At 48.1% G+C, this 19,132-nt stretch overlaps 1 pseudogene; it reads right to left on the reverse strand.

Moving 5' to 3' along the window:
• Positions 1-370: 370 nt before the first annotated feature.
• On the reverse strand, positions 371-16,272 carry LOC101944547 (pepsin A-like; annotated as a pseudogene).
• Between the last annotated feature and the right edge of the window lie 2,860 nt (positions 16,273-19,132).

Genomic DNA, 19,132 nt, shown 5'->3' on the forward strand with positions numbered 1-19,132 from the left:
GCTCAGCAGGAAAATGCAGGGGAGAACAGAGCTCAGTTCTCTATGTGGGTTTGACTGTAGGGCTCACACCCAAAAAGCCATTACACAAGTTACTATGGAAATAACAAAATCAAACGGGTCAGGAGTGAGGAGGGTTGGCAGAGTGGGAAATGGGGAGAGGCAAGGCTGGAATAGCAGTAGGAACTACAGATCAGGAATGAGGGGCGCTGGCAGAAGGTACATCTCTCTCCCGGTGGTGGACTCTGAGTCATTCACTCCATCAAATAGAAAAAAATCACTCAAATGCTCTTATATTCCTTTATTCTACTGGGGGTAAGATTACAGGACAGAGGGTGAGTGTGGGGTGAGGGTCACTAGACCGATACGCGGTGTTGAGGCTCTGGAGAAACAGAGACTCTCCAGGGTCAGTGTTCCATGGCAGTGTCCTAGGGATGGCGCTGTGTTCATGCTACCGAGGCCAGGGCCACCTGGTTGTTGGCCCTGTCGAAGACAACGTAGTACTGGCGGATGAAGACGTCTCCGAGGATCCAGAGCTCTCCAGAGGAGGTGGGGACGTCGATGCTTTGAAAGCCGGAGGTACAAGAGCCTGACTCCTGCACAGGGGAAAAAAGGACATGGTAATTATTGGGCTGGAACTTCAGTGAGTTATCATCCTTAGGGCCTGCAGGTGTCTGTGCCTGTACCATCTCGGGCTGGAATCTCAGAGCTCCCACACTAAAGAGCATTAGGCTGGGTGGGACTTTGATGGGAGACCTCTATAGGCTGCAGGGAGTGGCATAGGTGAGTTGGGCCCCAATTTTTGGTGCTACTTAGATGCCTAACTCCCAGTGAGCTACTTTTGTGGATCTGGGCCTCAGAACAGCCCCAATGCCTAAGCCTGAGCCTAAGGGGTGCAGTCTGTCAACTGGGAAGAGAAGCAAGGTCCTGACCACTTCTGTTCATGACACATCCCTTGGGGAGGCAAAGCATGCTCTCTCCAGGCTCCTGGCCAGATTCCAAAGGGAGCAATTACATTCTGCCACCAGAAATCCTGCTGTGATTATAAGTGGATTTGGGCTTCCCCACTGCCTGCTACCAGCTGGTGTTGCTGTGTGCTGTTAAAGCAGCTTGCCTGTTCCTCCCCAGAGCGGAGCAAACTTTTATCACGGGGGAGGAAAACTCCTTCCTGATGCTAAGATGCCCATGCCCTGGAGCGCAAGGCAGTGATCTCTCTTGATCTAACCTCCTAGCTGGGGTAGCTGCTCATATAATTCTCTCCTAGCCCAGTAAAGCTCCTACCCTGGTGATTTCCTGCAGTGGCGAGTTCTACAGGCTGCCTCTCTGCTCTTCCGGTATGTGATTTTCACTCTGGGCCTGCCTTGATCATGGCCGTCCCTCCCCTTGGATTCCTTTGGGGGAAGAGCTCTCTGCCACCCCACTCTCATACTGGGGACAGACTCTGAGCTGCGTCTCAATGAAGATTCTGCAGGCTCATGCCAGTTGTGCAGGGGCCAGTTGCCAGCACACTCAGTGCAATGGCCTCAGGCACAAGCCCTCGCTAAGGAGCCCCAAGGCGGCTTTCTGAGCAGAACATTCACATCAATGATGTAGGCACTGGCGGGCACAGGGAACTTGATGCCGTTGATGGTGAAGATGATGTTGGGCAGGCTGCTCATGGCACTGCAGCTGATCTGCAGGGAGGAAGGCAACACATGGAGGAAAGGTTAGACACGTCTCGGGCAGTAGGTTCCCCAATGAGAGAGTATCAGAGGGGTAGCCGTGTTAGTCTGAATCTGTAAAAAGCAACAGGACCCTCTGTTGCCAATGAGAGAGATGGAGCGTCACATCCGTGTGTAGCAGACACCTCTAGAAGTATCTGTCCCTTCTCCCTGCCCTTACCGTGCCATTGCTGGCACCGATGTAAGAGTCAATGTTGGAGATGCCAGTAGAGGGCCCAGCCAGCAGAGAAGTACCAGTGTCAATGATAGCCTGGCAGCTATTCGAGCAAGCGATTGTCTCTCCATCGATGGTGATGCTAGAAGAGAGAGTCAGTCAGGGGAACATAGAATCATAGGACTGGAAGGACCTCGAGAGATCATCTAGTCCTGCACTCATGGCAGGAATAAGTATTATCTAGACCATCCCTGACAGGTGTTTGTCTATCCTGCTCTTAAAAATCTCCAATGATGGAGATTCCACAACCTCCCTAGGCAATTTATTCCAATGGGTAACCACCCTGACTGTTAGGAAGTTTTTCTTAATGTCCAACCTAAGCCTCCCTTGCTGCAATTTAAGCCCATTGCTCCTTGTCCTATCCTCAGCGGTAAAGAAAAAAAAATTCTTCCTCCTCCTTGTAACAACCTTTTACATACTTGAAAACTGTTGTTATATCCCCTCTCAGTCTTCTCTTTGCCAGACTAAACCACTCAATTTTTTTCAATTTTCCCTTATAGGTCATGTTTTCTAGACCTTTAATCATTTTTGTTGCTCTTCTCTGGAAGTTCTCCAATTTGTGCACATCTTTTCTCAAATGTGGCACCCAAAACTGGACACAATGCTCCAGTTGAGGCCTAATCAGCATGGAGTAGAGTGGAAGAATTACTTCTCGTGTCTTGCCTACAACCCTCCTGCTAATACATCCCAGAATGATATTTGCTTTTTTGCAACAGTGTTACCCTGTTGACTTATGATCCACTATGACCCCCAGATCCCTTTCCTCAGTACTCCTTCCTAAGCAGTCATTTCCCATTTTGTATGTGTGCAACTGATTGTTCCTTCCTAAGTGGAGTGCTTTGCATTTGTCCTTATTGAATTTCATCCTATTTACTTCAGACCATTTCTCCAGATCATTTTGAATTTTAATCCTATCATCCAAAGCACTTGCAACCCCTCCCAGCTTGGTATCATCTGCAAACTTTATAAGTGTACTCTCTATGCCATTATCTAAATCATTGATGAAGATATTGAAAAGAACCGGACCCAGAGCTGATCCCAGTGGGACGGGACCCCACTCGTTATACCCTTCCAGCTTGACAGTGAACCACTGGAAAACCATTCCCAGACAGTAGTTATCAACCAGTTATGCACCCACCTAATAGTAGTTCCATCTAGGTGGTATTTCCCTAGTTTGTTTATCCCCAGGAACACTCCCGATCTCTTTCCCACTCAGCCCACGAGCCAGCAGTGAGAGGCCTGCAGGGTGGAGCTGCCTCACCACCCGCTTGCTACAACTGCCAAGAATTTTCCCCTGATGTTTCAGCCTAGACCTCTCCTTCCTTGGATATTTCCTGTCGATCCTCATCCTACAACCTTCTGGGACTGTGACTGATCTACCCTGGGGGTCACAAACAGATGTCAAGGGGTCGTGACCACCCTGCCCTTTACTTTATTGCTAAGCAGAGCTGGCCAGATGAGGGTTCTTGGTGTGGATGAGGTGGGGAACGACTGCTCTAACCTCCTCGCTGGTGAGCCCCTTTCCTATAGCTCCAAGGAAGGTGTGATTCCTACTCCTTTGTCTCTCATCTTGTCTAGACTCTGCAAGCTCTCGCACGCATCTTCTTTTGCCTGTCTTCTCAAGGTGGCACGATGAAGGGGAAGGGCCATGGGGTGGGTGATACCTGTCCATGGTGATTTCCCAGTAAGTCTCAGCAGAGAGAGGGATCCAGTTGAGGCTCCCAGAGTGGTAAGATGAGTCGATGCCACCAAACATCACGAAGCTCCCACTCTGCTCATCACTGGAGACGGGAGAGTCAAGGAAGATCCATGAATGGTCGGCTAAGGAGACAATAGCAAATGCTCCATCTGTTAGAGAAGGACCACAGCTGGGCAGTGCTGGGGTAGAGTCAGAGCTGGGCACATCCAGTTGGATGAGAGGAACACCTCTGCCCCTACTTTGCTAAATGTCTCTTGCTAGATCTCAAAAGCTAAGCAGGGCTGGGCCTGCCCTAAAACTGGATGGGAGACTGCCAAGGAAAGGCTCAGGTGTTTAAGGCAGTGTTGTCAGTCACTCAGTAGGTGCTGCTCTTCCCTTGGAGTCAGTACTGAGCAGACGGTTCAGTCTGCTGCTGGAAGATGCTGAGTGAGGGAACCATGTGGGTGATGTATAAGGGGGAATTCTTCCCCCAGGAGTCAGTCTAATATTGATGACCTACCTTGGCACTGGGCAGTGCTTGACAAGGCCCTGATGCTTTTATCTCAGCATTAGAGATACTAGTGTTCATTTCTGCTCCCAAAAATGTACATCACCAGCACAGAACGGCTGCTGCTTTCCACCCCGAGGTGGCTGCTTTTGGGACTTCTGGAGCTAACATCACAGGGATCACTCATTGTGAAAGGCGCTATAAGAACGTGAATCTCACTGCAACAAATGAGCCATTTCCAGCCCTGACTTACGAGCTCAGGTAGACGGAGAAGAGGTTCTGTCACACCAAACCTTCATTCATCATGTTGTCAAAGACAGGTGTGGCTCCAGAAGAGGAGATATTGGGGAAGGCCAGACCTAGGATCCCATCATAGGGGACGTAGTAAAAGGTGGAGCCAGGCTCGGTTTCACTCAGACCAAAGATCTGTTTGGTGTCCGCAATGCCTCCAACCTTGGGGGAGGAATGGGGATAATCAGACACAACCTACACTGTGGGAGAAGCTGCCAAGTCTATCACAGGGTCCTTATGGCCTGGGGAGTTCTCAGAGGCTGCCAAGCCCTGCACTGTGGTCTCGCCCCACCTGCCCCATATGAGAATAGTCTGTGATTGGCCTCATCACCAATTCTCTTCCCTTTCTTTATCTCCCTCTCCCAGTTCACAGCGAGTGGCTTTCCTGCTTTAGCTTCCCAGATGCGTCCTGTCCTTCTAACTCCTAATCTTTCACCATGTCTGATCCAGGGGCTTTGATCCTTTCTTGTAATTTACCTGGACGTTGTCATAGCCCAGGATTCCGGTCATGCTGCCACTGCCATACTGGATGGAGAGCTCTGGCTGGTGGCCTCGTAGGTGGAGGAGTCTGATGGGTTGAATTTGTTGTGATTTGGTGCAAGTATAGACGAGTCAGATGGTCACAGACTGACACTTGTAACTCTCCCCATGCGTTGTATGGAGAGCCTGGGTGACTAGTGAGACTGAATTCCTTGGTGGGGTCAGGGTGCCTAAGAGTCACACATTGCAGTACTCAGCATTGCCACACCTAAGTGCCTTTGTGGAGCTAAATTCTGGTCTTATTAGGGCCCATTCCCCCTCGGACACTGTGCAGAACATGGAGGGACAATGGAGGGAGACCTGCTGCTCTCTGGCTTCCGGGATGGATAAAAATCGATGATTTTTTAAAAATCTGATTTTTTAAAAAAATAAGCCTTTTCAAAATTAACCTTGAAATTATGATAACATATGGTAAGGCCTAAACTTACTAAATCGTTTAATTTAAATACAACAGTTACTGTTAAGCAGTGCATGTTTCCTGGCTTTAAAGAAAGTCAACAGAACTGGAGGATTTCACTGACTCAGTTCCTGGAACTAGAGTTTCTTCCAGTGCTAAATGAGTTTTTGACAGCAGTAGCCTCTTCTGCAAGTTCAGAGAGAATACTTTCTTCAAATCAGTTTATTAACTAGCTCAGTTCACGGACTAGTTCATTCCAACTTAAGAAACCGATTGGGAGTTGAAAAAGTGGGAACACTTGTTTTCCTCTTCCAATCTCTGAATAAAAGCTTGGTGCTAGAGGGTGAGCTCTACAAGTTTTAAAATCTTGAAGGACATTCTGGTCAGAAACAATAGTTCAATTCACTGACTACATATAACACTTCCTTTGTTTCATAAATCTATTAGTTTTAAATGCAAAACATTGTTTTGATAAATTTTTCTTTCTTGTATATACAGCCCATTTAAAGAAGTTTTATTCAACTTTTTTTTTAAAAAAGCTGGATTTTACATTTTAAATTTAATTCCAATTTCTAGCCAAATTGAGTTTGACACAAATCAAAAATTAATCATTATGTAGTAAATAAGAAATTCCTCCTTCATTTTCTAAAATAACTAAAAAACGTATAAATTATGAAACTGAATAAATGTATGTAAAGCTATGTTAATAGCTTAAATAAATGCGTATTGACTTAATCTATACCCCTGATTTGCAACCTGTTTATAGTGGTTACAAACCAGTGAGAATCAACTTCCTTTAGAAAAATAACTAAAAAGTACAAATGCAAAGCAAGATTAAAATCAATTATTTCAATCAAGGTTTCCTCCTTGCTGATTTAAATCTCTTTGATTTCAATCAATCTGTCCTGCTGATGTATCAAGGCAAGAGGCGTTGCAGGTGACTTACTGCAGGCTTCGCTGGAGCAGTACACGGAGGGCACCCACAGGTTGGAGGAACCGGTGTCGAACACGACAGTGAAATCCTGGGCTGGGGTGCCAATGGAGATGGTTCCATAATAATCGACCTGTCAAAGCAGGACAAAAAATTACATAAAGAGAGGAAACCATTGCCATTCAAGGATTAGATCATCAGCTAGAGTAAACCAGCGTATTCTTCCAGATGATTTAAACCAACTGAAGGTCTGGGCTACAGTGTCCTTGCTAAAGGCTCAGCCTGAACTGTGTTTCTTTGCCATCACTTTGTCCAGCATGGCTCCTAGCACCTGCTGGCAACCAATAGCAACAGGTGATCTGATGCACATACTTATTTAGCCTCAGACCCTTGAATCTCAGGATATGTCTACACTACGAAATTAGGTCGAATTTATAGAAGCCGGTTTTATAGAAATCGGTTGTATACAGCCAATTGTGTGTGTCCCCACATAAAATGCTTTAAGTGCATTAAGTCGGTGGACCGCGTCCACAGTACCGAGGCTAGCATCGACTTCCGGAGCATTGCACTATGGGTAGCTATCCCACAGTTCCCGCAGTCTCCGCCGCCCATTGGAATTCTGGGTTGAGATTCTGTTTGCCTAAATGATTCAAAACAGTGTCGCGGGGGGTTCTGGGTACATGTCATCAGGCCCCTCCCCCTCCATCAGAGCAACGGCAGACAATTGATTCGTGCCTTTTTACCTGGGTTACCTGTGCAGACAACATACCACGCCAAGCATAGAGCCCGCTCAGCTCAGCTCAGCTCACCGTCACCATATGTCATCTGGGTGCCGGCAGACGTGGTACTGCATTGCTACACAGCAGCAGCTGCTAATTGCCTTTTGGTAGTAGACAGTGCAGTATGACTGGTAGCCTTCATCAGCAATCTGGGTGCTGGCAGACGTGGGGCTGCATTGCTACACAGCAGCAGCCCCTTGCCTTTTGCCAGTAGATGGTGTATTACGACTGGTTCGATCAGATGATGGCTGAAACTCCGTATGTCCCCCAGTCATATTCTGTTGCCTTCCCAATGATGATGGCGGCGGCTATCAGTCGTAGTACACTATTTTCTGCCAAGCACCCAGTATTTTCTGCCAAGCACCCAGAAGATGCCGAGGGCTATCAGTCATGCTGTACCGTCATCTGCCAGCTTAAGATGTAAAAAATAGATTTGTTCTGTATTCATTTGCTTCCCCCTCCCTCCGTGAAATCAACAGCCTGCTAAACCCAGGGTTTTGAGTTCAATCTTTGGGGGGGGCATTCTGTGTGACAGTTGTTTGTGTTTCTCCTTGATGCACAGCCACCTTTGTTGATTTTAATTCCCTGTACCTGTATGCCATGTCGTCACTCGCCCCTCCCTCCCTCTGTCAGACAATAGTTTCGTGCTTTTTTTCAGACCAGACGCCATAGCACTGGGATCATGGAGCCCGCTCAGATCACCGCGGCAATTATGAGCACTATGAACACCACGCGCATTGTCCTGGAGTATATGCAGAGCCAGGACATGCCAAAGCAAAACCAGGACCAGCTGATGAGGCGATTGCAGCGCGGCGACGAGAGTGATGAGGAAATTGACATGGACATAGACCTCACAGAAGGTACAGGCCCTAGCAATGTGCAAATCATGGTGTTACTGGGGCAGGTTCATGCCATGGAACGCCGATTCTGGGCCTGGGAAACAAGCACAGACTGGTGGGACCGCATCGTGTTGCAGGTCTGGGATGATTCCCAGTGGCTGCGAAACTTTCGCATGCGTAAGGGCACTTTCATGGAACTTTGTGACTTGCTTTCCCCTGCCCTGAAGCGCCAGAATACCAGGATGAGAGCAGCCCTCACAGTTGAGAAGCGAGTGGCGATAGCCCTGTAGAAGCTTGCAACGCCAGACAGCTACCGGTCAGTCAGGAATCAATTTGGAGTGGGCAAATCTACTGTGGGGGCTGCTGTGATCCAAGTTGCCAGGGCAATCAAAGACCTGGTGATATCAAGGGTAGTGACTCTGGGAAACGTGCAGACCATAGTGGATGGCTTTGCTGCAATGGGATTCCCAAACTGTGGTGGGGCAATAGATGGAACCCATATCCCTATCTTGTCACCGGAGCACCAAGCCACCGAGTACATAAACCGCAAGGGGTACTTTTCAATGTGCTGCAAACCCTGGTGGATCACAAGGGACGTTTCACCAACATCAACGTGGGATGGCCGGGAAAGGTACATGATGCTCGCGTCTTCAGGCACTCTGGTCTGTTTCGAAAGCTGGAGGAAGGGACTTTCTTCCCAGACCACAAAATAACCATTGGGGATGTTGAAATGCCTATCAAAAACAACAAGGAGTCTGGTGGCATCTTAAAGACTAACAGATTTATTTGGGCATAAGCTTTCGTGAGTAAAAACCTCACTTCTTCGGATGCATCCGAAGAAGTGAGGTTTTTACTCACGAAAGCTTATGCCCAAATAAATCTGTTAGTCTTTAAGGTGCCACCAGACTCCTTGTTGTTTTTGTAGATACAGACTAACACGGCTATCCCCTGATACTTGAAATGCCTATCGTGATCCTTGGGGACCCAGCCTACCCCTTAATGCCATGGCTCATGAAGCCGTACACAGGCAGCCTGGACAGTAGTCAGGACCTGTTCAACTACAGGTTGAGCAAGTGCCGAATGGTGGTGGAATGTGCATTTGGACGTTTAAAAGCGCGCTGGCGCAGCTTACTGACTCGCTCAGACCTCAGCAAAAAGAATATGCCCATTGTTACTGCTGCTTGCTGTGCGCTCCACAATATCTGTGAGAGTAAGGGGGAGACATTTATGGCAGGGTGGGAGGTTGAGGCAAATCGCCTGGCCACTGATTAGGCGCAGCCAGACACCAGGGCGGTTAGAAGAGCACAGCATGGCACGGTGCGCATCAGAGAAGCTTTGAAAACGAGTTTTGTGACTGGCCAGGCTACGGTGTGAAACTTCTGTTTGTTTCTCCTTGATGAACCCTCCGCCTCGCCCACCCGGTTCACTCTACTTCCCTGTAAACCAACCACCCTCCCCTGCCCTCCCCTCTTCGAGCACCACTTGCAGAGGCAATAAAGTCATTGTTACTTCACATTCATGCATTCTTTATTAATTCATCACACAACTAGGGGGATAATTGCCACGGTAGCCCGGGATGGGTGGGGGAGGAGGGAAGGAAAAGGACACACTGCAGTTTAAAACTTTAACGCTTATTGAAGGCCAGCCTTCTGATGCTCGGGCAATCATCTGGGGTGGAGTGACTGGGTGGCCGGAGGCCCCCCCACCGCATTCTTGGGCATCTGGGTGAGGAGGCTATGGAACTTGGGGAGGAGGGCTGTTGGTTACACAGGGGCTGTAGCGGTGGTCTCTGCTCCTGCTGCCTTTCCTGCAGCTCAACCATACGCTGGAGCATATCAGTTTGATGCTCCAGCAGCCGGAGCATCGACTCTTGCCTTCTGTCTGCAAGCTGACGCCACCTATCATCTTCAGCCCGCCACTTGCTCTGTTCATCCCGCAATTCAGCCCGCCACCTCTCCTCTCGTTCATATTGTGCTTTTCTGTAGTCTGACATTGACTGCCTCCGTGCATTCTGCTGTACTCTGTCAGTGTGGGAGGACATCTGGAGATCTGAGAACATATCATCCCGAGTCCACCGTTTTCTCCTTCTAATCTTCGCTAGCCTCTGTGAAGGAGAAACATTTGCAGCTGGTGGAGGAGAAGGGAGAGGTGGTTAAAAAAGACACATTTTAGAGAACAATGGGTACACTCTGTCATGTTAAATTTTGCTGTTCACATTACACAGCACATGTGCTTTCGTTACAAAGTCGCATTTTTCCTCTTATATTGAGGGCCTGCCGGTTTGGTGTGAGAGATCACTCACGCAGTGCCAGGCAACAGATTTCAGCTTGCAGGCAGCCATGGTAAGCCACAGTCTTTTGGCTTTTTTAACCTTCTTAACATGTGGGAATGGTTTCAAACAGTAGCGCCCTCATTTCCCATACTAAGCACCCCTTGGGTTGGCCATTTAAAATGGGTTTGCAATGTAAAAGGAGGGGCTGCGGTTTCCGGGTTAACATGCAGCACAAACCCAACTACCCCCCCCCCATACACCCAATTCTCTGGGATGATCACTTCACTCTTCCCCCCTACCGCGTGGCTAACAGCGGGGAACATTTCTGTTCAGCTGAGCAGGAACGGGCACCTCTGAATGTTCCCTTAATAAAATCACCCCATTTCAACCAGGTGACTGTGAATGATATCACTCTCCTGAGGATAACAAAGAGAGATAAGGAATGGATGTTGTCTGCATGCCAGCAAACACCGGGACCATATGCTGCCATGCTTTGTCATGCAATGATTCCAGACTTCGTGCTACTGGCCTGGCGTGGTAAAGTGTCCTACCATGGCAGATGGGATAAGGCAGCCCTCCCCAGAAACCTTTTTGCAAAGGCTTTGGGAGTACATGAAGGAGACCTTTCTGGAGATGTCCCTGGAGGATTTCCGCTCCATCCCCATACACGTTAACAGACTTTTCCAGTAGCTGTACTGGCCGCAATTGCCAGGGCAAATTAATCATTAATCATTAAACATGCTTGCTTTTAAACCATGTGTAATATTTACAAAGGTACACTCACCAGAGGTCCCCTGTGTGCCCTCAGGGTCTGGGAGCATGCCTTGAGTGAGTTCGGGGGTTACTGGTTCCAGGTCCAGGGTGATAAACATATCCTGGCTGTTGGGGAAACCGGTTTCTCCGCTTCCTTGCTGCTGTGAGCTATCTACATTATCTTCATCCTCATCTTCCTCGTACCCCGAACCCACTTCCCTGTTGCGTGTTTCTCCATTGACGGAGTCATAGCACACAGTTGGGGTAGTGGTGGCTGCACCCCCTAGGATTGCATGCAGCTCCGCGTAGAAGCGGCATGTCTGCGGCTCTACCCCGGACCTTCCGTTTGCCTCTCTGGCTTTGTGGTAGGCTTGCCTTAGCTCCTGAATTTTTCATGTGGCACTGTTGTGCGTCCCTGTTATGGCCTCTGTCCTTCATGGCCTTTGAGACCTTTTCTAATATTTTGTCATTTCGTTTACTGCTACGGAGTTCAGCTAGCACTGATTCATCTCCCCATATGGCGAGCAGATCCCGTACCTCCCGTTCGGTCCATGCTGGAGCTCTTTTGCGATCCTGGGACTCCATCATGGTTACCTGTGCTGATGAGCTCTGCGTGGTCTCCTGTGCTCTCCTCGCTGGGCAAACAGGAAATGAAATTCAAAAGTTCGCAGGGCTTTTCCTGTCTACCTGGTCAGTGCATCTGAGTTGAGAGTGCTGTCCAGAGTGGTCACAATGAAGCACTGTGGGATAGCTCCTGGAGGCCAATAACGTCGAATTCCGTCCACACTACCCCAATTCCGACCCACAAAGGCCGATTTTAGTGCTAATCCCCTCATCGGAGGTGGAGTAAAGAAACCAGTTTAAAGGGCACTTTAAGTCTAAAAAAAGGGCTTCGTCGTGTGAACGTGTCCAGGCTTAATTCGAATTAATGCTGCTAAATTCGACCTAAACTCGTAGTGTAGACCAGGCCTCAGTGGGAGGGTGTGCTGGGAAGGAGGAAGCCAGCAGACTCTGGGAGCACTATTCCAAATGCTCTTCTTAATGCCATCCAATCATAGCTGGAGGCTGGGTGGCCCTGCACTGGGGCTGGAGAGGGTTCTTGGCTGCAGCAAGGTATGTGCTTGGTTGGAAGCACATGGGTAAGGGAGTGGGGTTGGGGTCCTTTTGGGAGGAGGGCGAGATCAGCTGTTGGCAGAGGAGTGGGAAGCTTTGATGAGGCGAGGGAGGCTACAAGACCTGCTCTCCTGCCATACTCACATCCATGTAGTTTGTTAGGGGCTCGCTGGCAGCCTTGTTGGCCAGGCTGGGGAAATGCTTGGAGGCCAGGTTGTAAGGGTGTTTCTTCAGGAAATCCTCCAGCAAGCCATGTTCCTTAAGGTTCTGCCTCATGGATTTCCCCTTCTTCAGGGAGACCCTAATCAACAAGGGTAGGGAGAAAGACTAATCAATAACAAATAAACAATAGACAAGCTGCTTTGAGCAGGGGGTTGGACTAGATGACCTCCTGAAGTTCCTTCCACCCCTGATATTCTATGATTCTAAGCCTTGTGTTCAGAGCATAAAGTGCAATCCAGCTTTTACATTGCACTGAGACCCCTTAGTACACCTGGGATTATCAAAGGAGTGTAAAGGAGTTGAGTGCTCAGTGCACTGAAAGTCAATGGGAGTTGGGCAATAATTCCTGTAGGACCCTTGGAAAATCCCCAGCCCATGTATACTAGCAGAGAGATGCCTCAACGTGCTGGGAGATGTACTAATACATAGAAAGAGACAGTCCCTGCCCTGTGTAGAGGTTACTGTCGCTCCTTTGATGCCTTCAGATGATCCACCCTCCAATTTTCTGTAGGCGTTCCACAGTGCTCTGCCATTCATCCCCTTCTATTCTCCTTTTACCCCTTATCTCTGTGTAATCTCATCTGCAAGCACAAATTCCACTTCAACCTCTATGCTTATGACTCACGGATCTGCCGCCGTCCGCTAGACCTGTTTCCTCGTGTCCAAACTGAAATCTCGACCTTCTAGTCCTGGCTTGATGGGAGTAATTGGACATGGGGCAGGCCTCATTTTTTGGGAGGAAGGATTATGAAGGTAAATAGATCAGCAGGCTGAACACAGAATGTCTGTGCTAACCGGGACAGGTAAGTGGGTGGTAAGCCAAGAGACAGAATGGCTGAACTAGCCAATATAAGGCAGGGAACGTCAAGGGAATCATTTACAAAGGACAGGGTAACAATGGACAAGATAAGCTGGGAACATAAAGATGAGTAAGTCGCACATGGTGTGGATACAGCATGTTGTACAGGGATTGATTCCTACAAAGTAACCAAGCTAATCCCAAAATGTGTGATACAACGTATAGTAAATGCAATGAATGTGATGTGTAAATTTATGTAAAAGAAGAAGGTTTCTCCTTCAAATCTCTCCTTAAAAACTCTCCTTTTGTCATGTCCTTTGTGGATAGGGGAGAAGCGGTGGATGGTAGATACCTAGACTTTAGTAAGGCATTTGATAGGGTCTCGCATGATATTCTTATCGATAAACTAGGCAAATACAACTTAGATGGGGCTACTATAAGGTGGGTGCATAACTGGCTGGATAACCATACTCAAAGAGTTGTTATTAATGGTTCCCAATCCTGCTGGAAAGGTATAACAAGTGGGGTTCCGCAGGGGTCTGTTTTGGGACCGCCTCTGTTCAATATCTTCATCAACAACTTAGATATTGGCATAGAAAGTACGCTTATTAAGTTTGCAGATGATACCAAACTGGGAGGGATTGCAACTGCTTTGGAGGATAGGGTCATAATTCAAAATGATCTGGACAAATTGGAGAAATGGTAAACAGGATGAAGTTTAACAAAGACAAATGCAAAGTGCTCCACTTAGGAAGGAACAATCAGTTTCACACGTACAGAATGGGAAGAGACTGTCTAGGAAGGACTATGGCAGAAAGGGATCTAGGGGTTATAGTGGATCACAAGCTAAATATGAGTCAACAGTGTGATGCTGTTGCAAAAAAAGCAAATATGATTCTAGGATGCATTAACAGGTATGTTGTGAGCAAGACACGAGAAGTCATTCTTCCGCTCTACTCTGCGCTGGTTAGGCCTCAACTGGAGTATTGTGTCCAGTTCTGGGCACCGCATTTCAAGAAAGATGTGGAGAAATTGGAGAGGGTCCAGAGAAGAGCAACAAGAATGATTAAAGGTCTTGAGGACATGACCTATGAAGGAAGGCTGAAAGAATTGGGTTTGTTTAGTTTGGAAAAGAGAAGACTGAGAGGGGACATGATAGCAGTTTTCAGGTATCTAAAAGGGTGTCATAAGGAAGAGGGAGAAAACTTGTTCACCTTAGCCTCTAAAGATAGAACAAGAAGCAATGGGCTTAAACTGCAGCAAGGGAGGTTTAGGTTGGACATTAGGAAAAAGTTCCTAACTGTCAGGGTGGTTAAACACTGGAATAAATTGCCTAGGGAGGTTGTGGAATCTCCATCTCTGGAGATATTTAAGAATAGGTTAGATAAATGTCTATCAGGAATGGTATAGACAGTATTTGGTCCTGCCATGAGGGAGGGGCACTGGACTCGATGACCTCTCAAGGTCCCTTCCAGTCCTAGAATCTATGAATCTATGTGCCTATAAATGGGAACATGCCAAATTCATGGCCATGAAATATGTGTCATGGACCATGAAATCTGGTCTCCCCCATGAAATCTGGCTATTGTAGGTGGATCACGGTATTGCCACCCTTACTTCTGCATTGCCTTCAGAGCTGGGTGGCCATAGAATGGCAGCTGCTGGCCAGGCGTCCAGCTCTGAAGACCAGCAGCAGCACAGATGAGGGTGGCATGCTATGGGGAGGTCATCAATTTTGGGGGGAGCAGGTCCATGGTCATACCCCCTGCTCCCCCACACACACACACAGCCAGACCAAGGCCCCTTTAACACCTGAGCGCTGGTCCCATAACCAGGGAGCAGCAGGGCTGAGGGCACCCCAGCTGGGGGTTCCTACCACATGCTAGGCTCCAGCTGCTAGTCCCAGCTGGGCTGGGGAGGGACGAGACTTTCTCTTCCTCTACATAGTCTGCTCCCGGGGCCAGGTCAGACCCAATTCTGGGAAATTCCCCCGCTGCAGGAAGCTCTACAGCTCCTGGTTGGGAATCCAGCTCTGAAGGCAGCGCAGAAGTGAGGGTGCATGGTATGGTATTACCATCCTCACTTCTGTGCTGCAGCTGCTGGCGGCGGAGCTGTCTTCAGAGCTGGGCTCCTGGCCAGCAACCACTGTTCTTCATCCACCCAGCTCTGAAGGCAGCACTGCTGCCAGCAGCAGCACAGAAGTAAGGGTAGCAATGCCATTGCCCCCCCACACACACACCCCTTTGGGCCAGGACACCCATGGTTACAACACTGAAATTTCAGATTTAAATATTTGAATCCATGAAATTTAAGATTTTTAAATCTTATAACCATGAAATTTACCAAAATGGACAGTGAATTTGGTAGTGCCCTACCTATACATGAAATCATAAAAACAGTTTGGCTGCTGGTGTGCAGAAACTACTGTCCATCAGCTGACTTCTACTCCCCTCTCAGTCTGTCTGTATCTATCTGTTGTCTCTTTTCTCATACTGAGGTTGCTATCTACTTGGGGAAGGGACAGTCTTCCAGTGCCTAGCACAATGGAGTTCTGGTCCATGACTTGTGGGTCCATTTCAAATACAGAGAACTGATCCGCAGAGAGAGACTCTTTTCAGAGTAGCAGCCGTGTTAGTCTGTATCCGTAAAAAGAACAGGAGTACTTGTGGCACCTTAGAGACTAACAAATTTATTTGAGCATAAGCTACAGCCCACTTCATTGGATGCATAGAATGGAACATATAATAAGAGTACATATATACATACAGAGAAGATGCCATACCAGCTCTAAAAGGCTAATTAATTAAGATGACCTATTGTCAGCAGGAAAAAAACTTTTGTAGTGATAATCAAGATGGTCAATTACAGACAGTTGACAAGAGATGTAAGGATAGTTATCATAAGGAAATAGAGTCTGTGGTAGAGCCAGGCATTAACCCAGATCTCTCAAGTGCCACTCCAGTGCCTTAACCACAAGACCTTCCTTCCTCATTCCTCTGCTACAACACAAAGCTAAGGGGATGTACCCAGCTGCTGCCTATACATGAATGGAGAGTAGAGAAAAGAATGAGAGAGATGCAGACACTCCCCTTGATAATCACACATTGCTATGTAGAAAGCCAAGTTCAGCAGCCCAAAGTGGTGTGTTCCCCCAATACTCACTTTGTCACCCAGCACTGAAAGAGCACCACCAAACTCAGGAGCAGAAGCCACTTCATGATGTTTTCTGACACGCAAGCCAATGGTGATGAGTGGTGAATGTAGAGAAATGCCTGGGTGCTGCTTCTTATAAAACACAGCACCCAGAGATTTTCTAATCGCGTTAATAACCCTGATAAGAAATGTAAACCTTCCTGTTAAGATCTTCCAAAATGTCCTTAAACTAAATTTTGGAGAACACTCAAAGTCCATAGATTTCCACCTTCACTTCGCTGTGACCTGAAAATGGGGCATCATCTAGAGGGAAGGTGTGAGAGTTCAGGGACGTCTAAGCTTTGAAAAGCAATGCCTCTGGGTTGTTTTAAAGAACAAGGCGGGAGGCGCAGAAGCATTTGAATGGGATATGGAGACATTCACGGCTCGGTCATTGATTCCAATCTAGCCCTGTGCTGGGAGAGTGGGTACCTCAATGGGATTGGAGTCTTCCACATCTTGGGCACCACTTGCAATACAGCCATAGAATCACAGAAGTGTATGACTGGAAGGGAACTCAATAGGTCATCTAGTCCAGTCCCCTGCACTTGAGGCAGCCATGCAGTGGGGAATTGGTTTCTTTATGGGAATTGGGGTATGGAGCTTTACACCTCTAGGTCATTGGTAAGGATACGATTCTGTCACAGAGATCACAGATTCTGTGACTTCTTCCAGGATCTCCATGACAGGACTTCCAGGACAGGGCTAGAGCCACTGTCAGCCCAAGGGCCACTGGAGCAACGGCCCCAGGGCAGACGCAGCGGCTGGGGCTGGAGCAGTAGTGGTTAGCCCCTGCTGCAGATTTTTTCTTTATTGCTCATGACCTGTTCCTGACTTTTACTAAAAATTCCCCTGACAGAATCTTAACCTTAGTCATTGGTATGAATTTGAACCCATGTCAGCACCAAGAGCTGAAGGTAGCAAACTGGGAATTAGGATGTACAGCATTACACAGTCTGAGCAACTGGAGTGATATGGAGCCTTTCACCTCTAGGGTGCTCGTTCCCTCTTACTCGGTTCAGAAGCAAAACTCTTTGTCTCCTGACTGCTCTTGGGTGAAATATGTTGGTGGTCTCCATCAAGCTCCTAGAGGGACAATTGAGGGTAGGGAAGGATGGGGTGTGATGACTTGATTGGGAATGAGTGGATGGAGCGATGGTGGATGAGTGTGCCATGACTACCTTCAACGTGTCTGAGGGCAAATGGTAAGTTGTGGTCGGGAATGACAGGCTAAGGCATTGATGGGCTATGGTGGCCCCTGCTGAAGGGCCAGAAGCAGGTGTCCAACCCTCCTTGGGTACAGGGTAAGGTCACCATGCCTTGACCTTAGGGGGAGAGAAAAGGAGGAAATCCCAGATGGCCCCAAACCTGGAGACTGATTCCATGGCCCAGGAGCAAATTGTGGGTTCAAGTCCCAATGGCCTGGAAGGGGGAGAGGTCTCACTTCATAGCCCTGGTAATTCAGCCATCCTGTCCCTCTCTCAGGAGACTATCCACTGGACTTGGGTGCCAGGCCATGCGTCAGGAGCAGCCACTCTACCTGAAATAAGAATGAGAATCCCATCAGATTAGACAATAACGTTAATTTTCCATTTAGCGCTACCAGGCTCCTGACAAGCAAACACATCATGAGCCACATTCCCCCACCCACTAACCAGGCCCTAATAATCATAAACCTGCTGGGAACCTGTATAGTGGTGTTTCTGGCTTAAAATAAACATCCTTTCAAAAGCATCACAACCTAGGGGACTAGCCGTCTGACAAGTTTGGGAATGGAAGATGGAGCTGTTTGCTTCTCATTGTGCCTCAATCCAATCTGGCCACAAACTGGGGAACTGGTTGGTTCAGGAGAATTAGGATTAGCATACAAAGCCTTCCACTTCTGGGGCCCTAGGTCCAGTCTGAGTCCAAGTCAAGTGATGGATGTTTGGTAGCCCCATGTCCGATGAGTGGGAAGGGGGTGGGTCTCAGTCCCAGACCCTGGTGGGACAGGTGCCCACATTACCAGACAAATTAATCATAAGGGGCACTAATTGGGCCCCTTTATCTCAGTAGACAAGCCAGAGATCAAATGGGTCATAGAAACCAATCCTCTTTCTTTTCTCCCACTTTAGAGGTAACCCTTCTAGGTCAGGGCTGGAACAGTTATTGGACTTCGGGATAGAGGTCTTTGCTGTCCTGGGACCTTCAATTCACAGTAAGAGATCTATGCCTGATCCCCCTTCCCTTCATCTCCCTGCCTGGGAGATGTCATGTGCTCCATATTGCCTCCCACTGGTGGCCCAGTTAATGCTGACAGTCTAGAAATCATGGAGATTCTATTCCCGTGACTCAATGCCTTGATCTAAATATTTGATGAATATGCATGAGCTCTCCTACAGAAACAGCAGAAAATGTCTTGATTACAAGAATTTAAACCTGACAAAGCTCCAGCATGGAACAAGTTTTAGGAACACAAGAATTGCCATGCTCCTAACTGGCTCTGGTTTGGTGCCCAGGTAGCTCTGGGAGCTTCCAGAGCCTCTGCCTCTGTTTGTTCCTTCTCCTGGTCCGGGTGGAGGGCTGTGTGGTCTTCAGGAAACACTCAGGCCCCAGGGGGTTGTCAGGGTTCCCTGCCCACTCTGAACTCTGGGGTACAGATGTGGGGACCCACATGAAAGACCCCCTAATCTTATATTCTACCAGCTTAGGTTAAAACTTCCCCAAGGTACAATTCCTTTCCTTGTCCTTGGATGGTATTGCTGCCACCACCAAGTGATTTACACAGAAATTCAGGAAATGGGTCACTTGGAATCCCTGTTCCCCCAAAATATTCCCCCAAGCCTCTTCACCCCCTTTCCTAGGGAGGCTTGAGAATAATATACCAACCAATTGGTTACAATGTGA

The sequence above is a fragment of the Chrysemys picta genome, chromosome 4 (assembly GCF_011386835.1).
Source record: "Chrysemys picta bellii isolate R12L10 chromosome 4, ASM1138683v2, whole genome shotgun sequence".
Taxonomy (NCBI): Eukaryota; Metazoa; Chordata; order Testudines; family Emydidae; genus Chrysemys; species Chrysemys picta.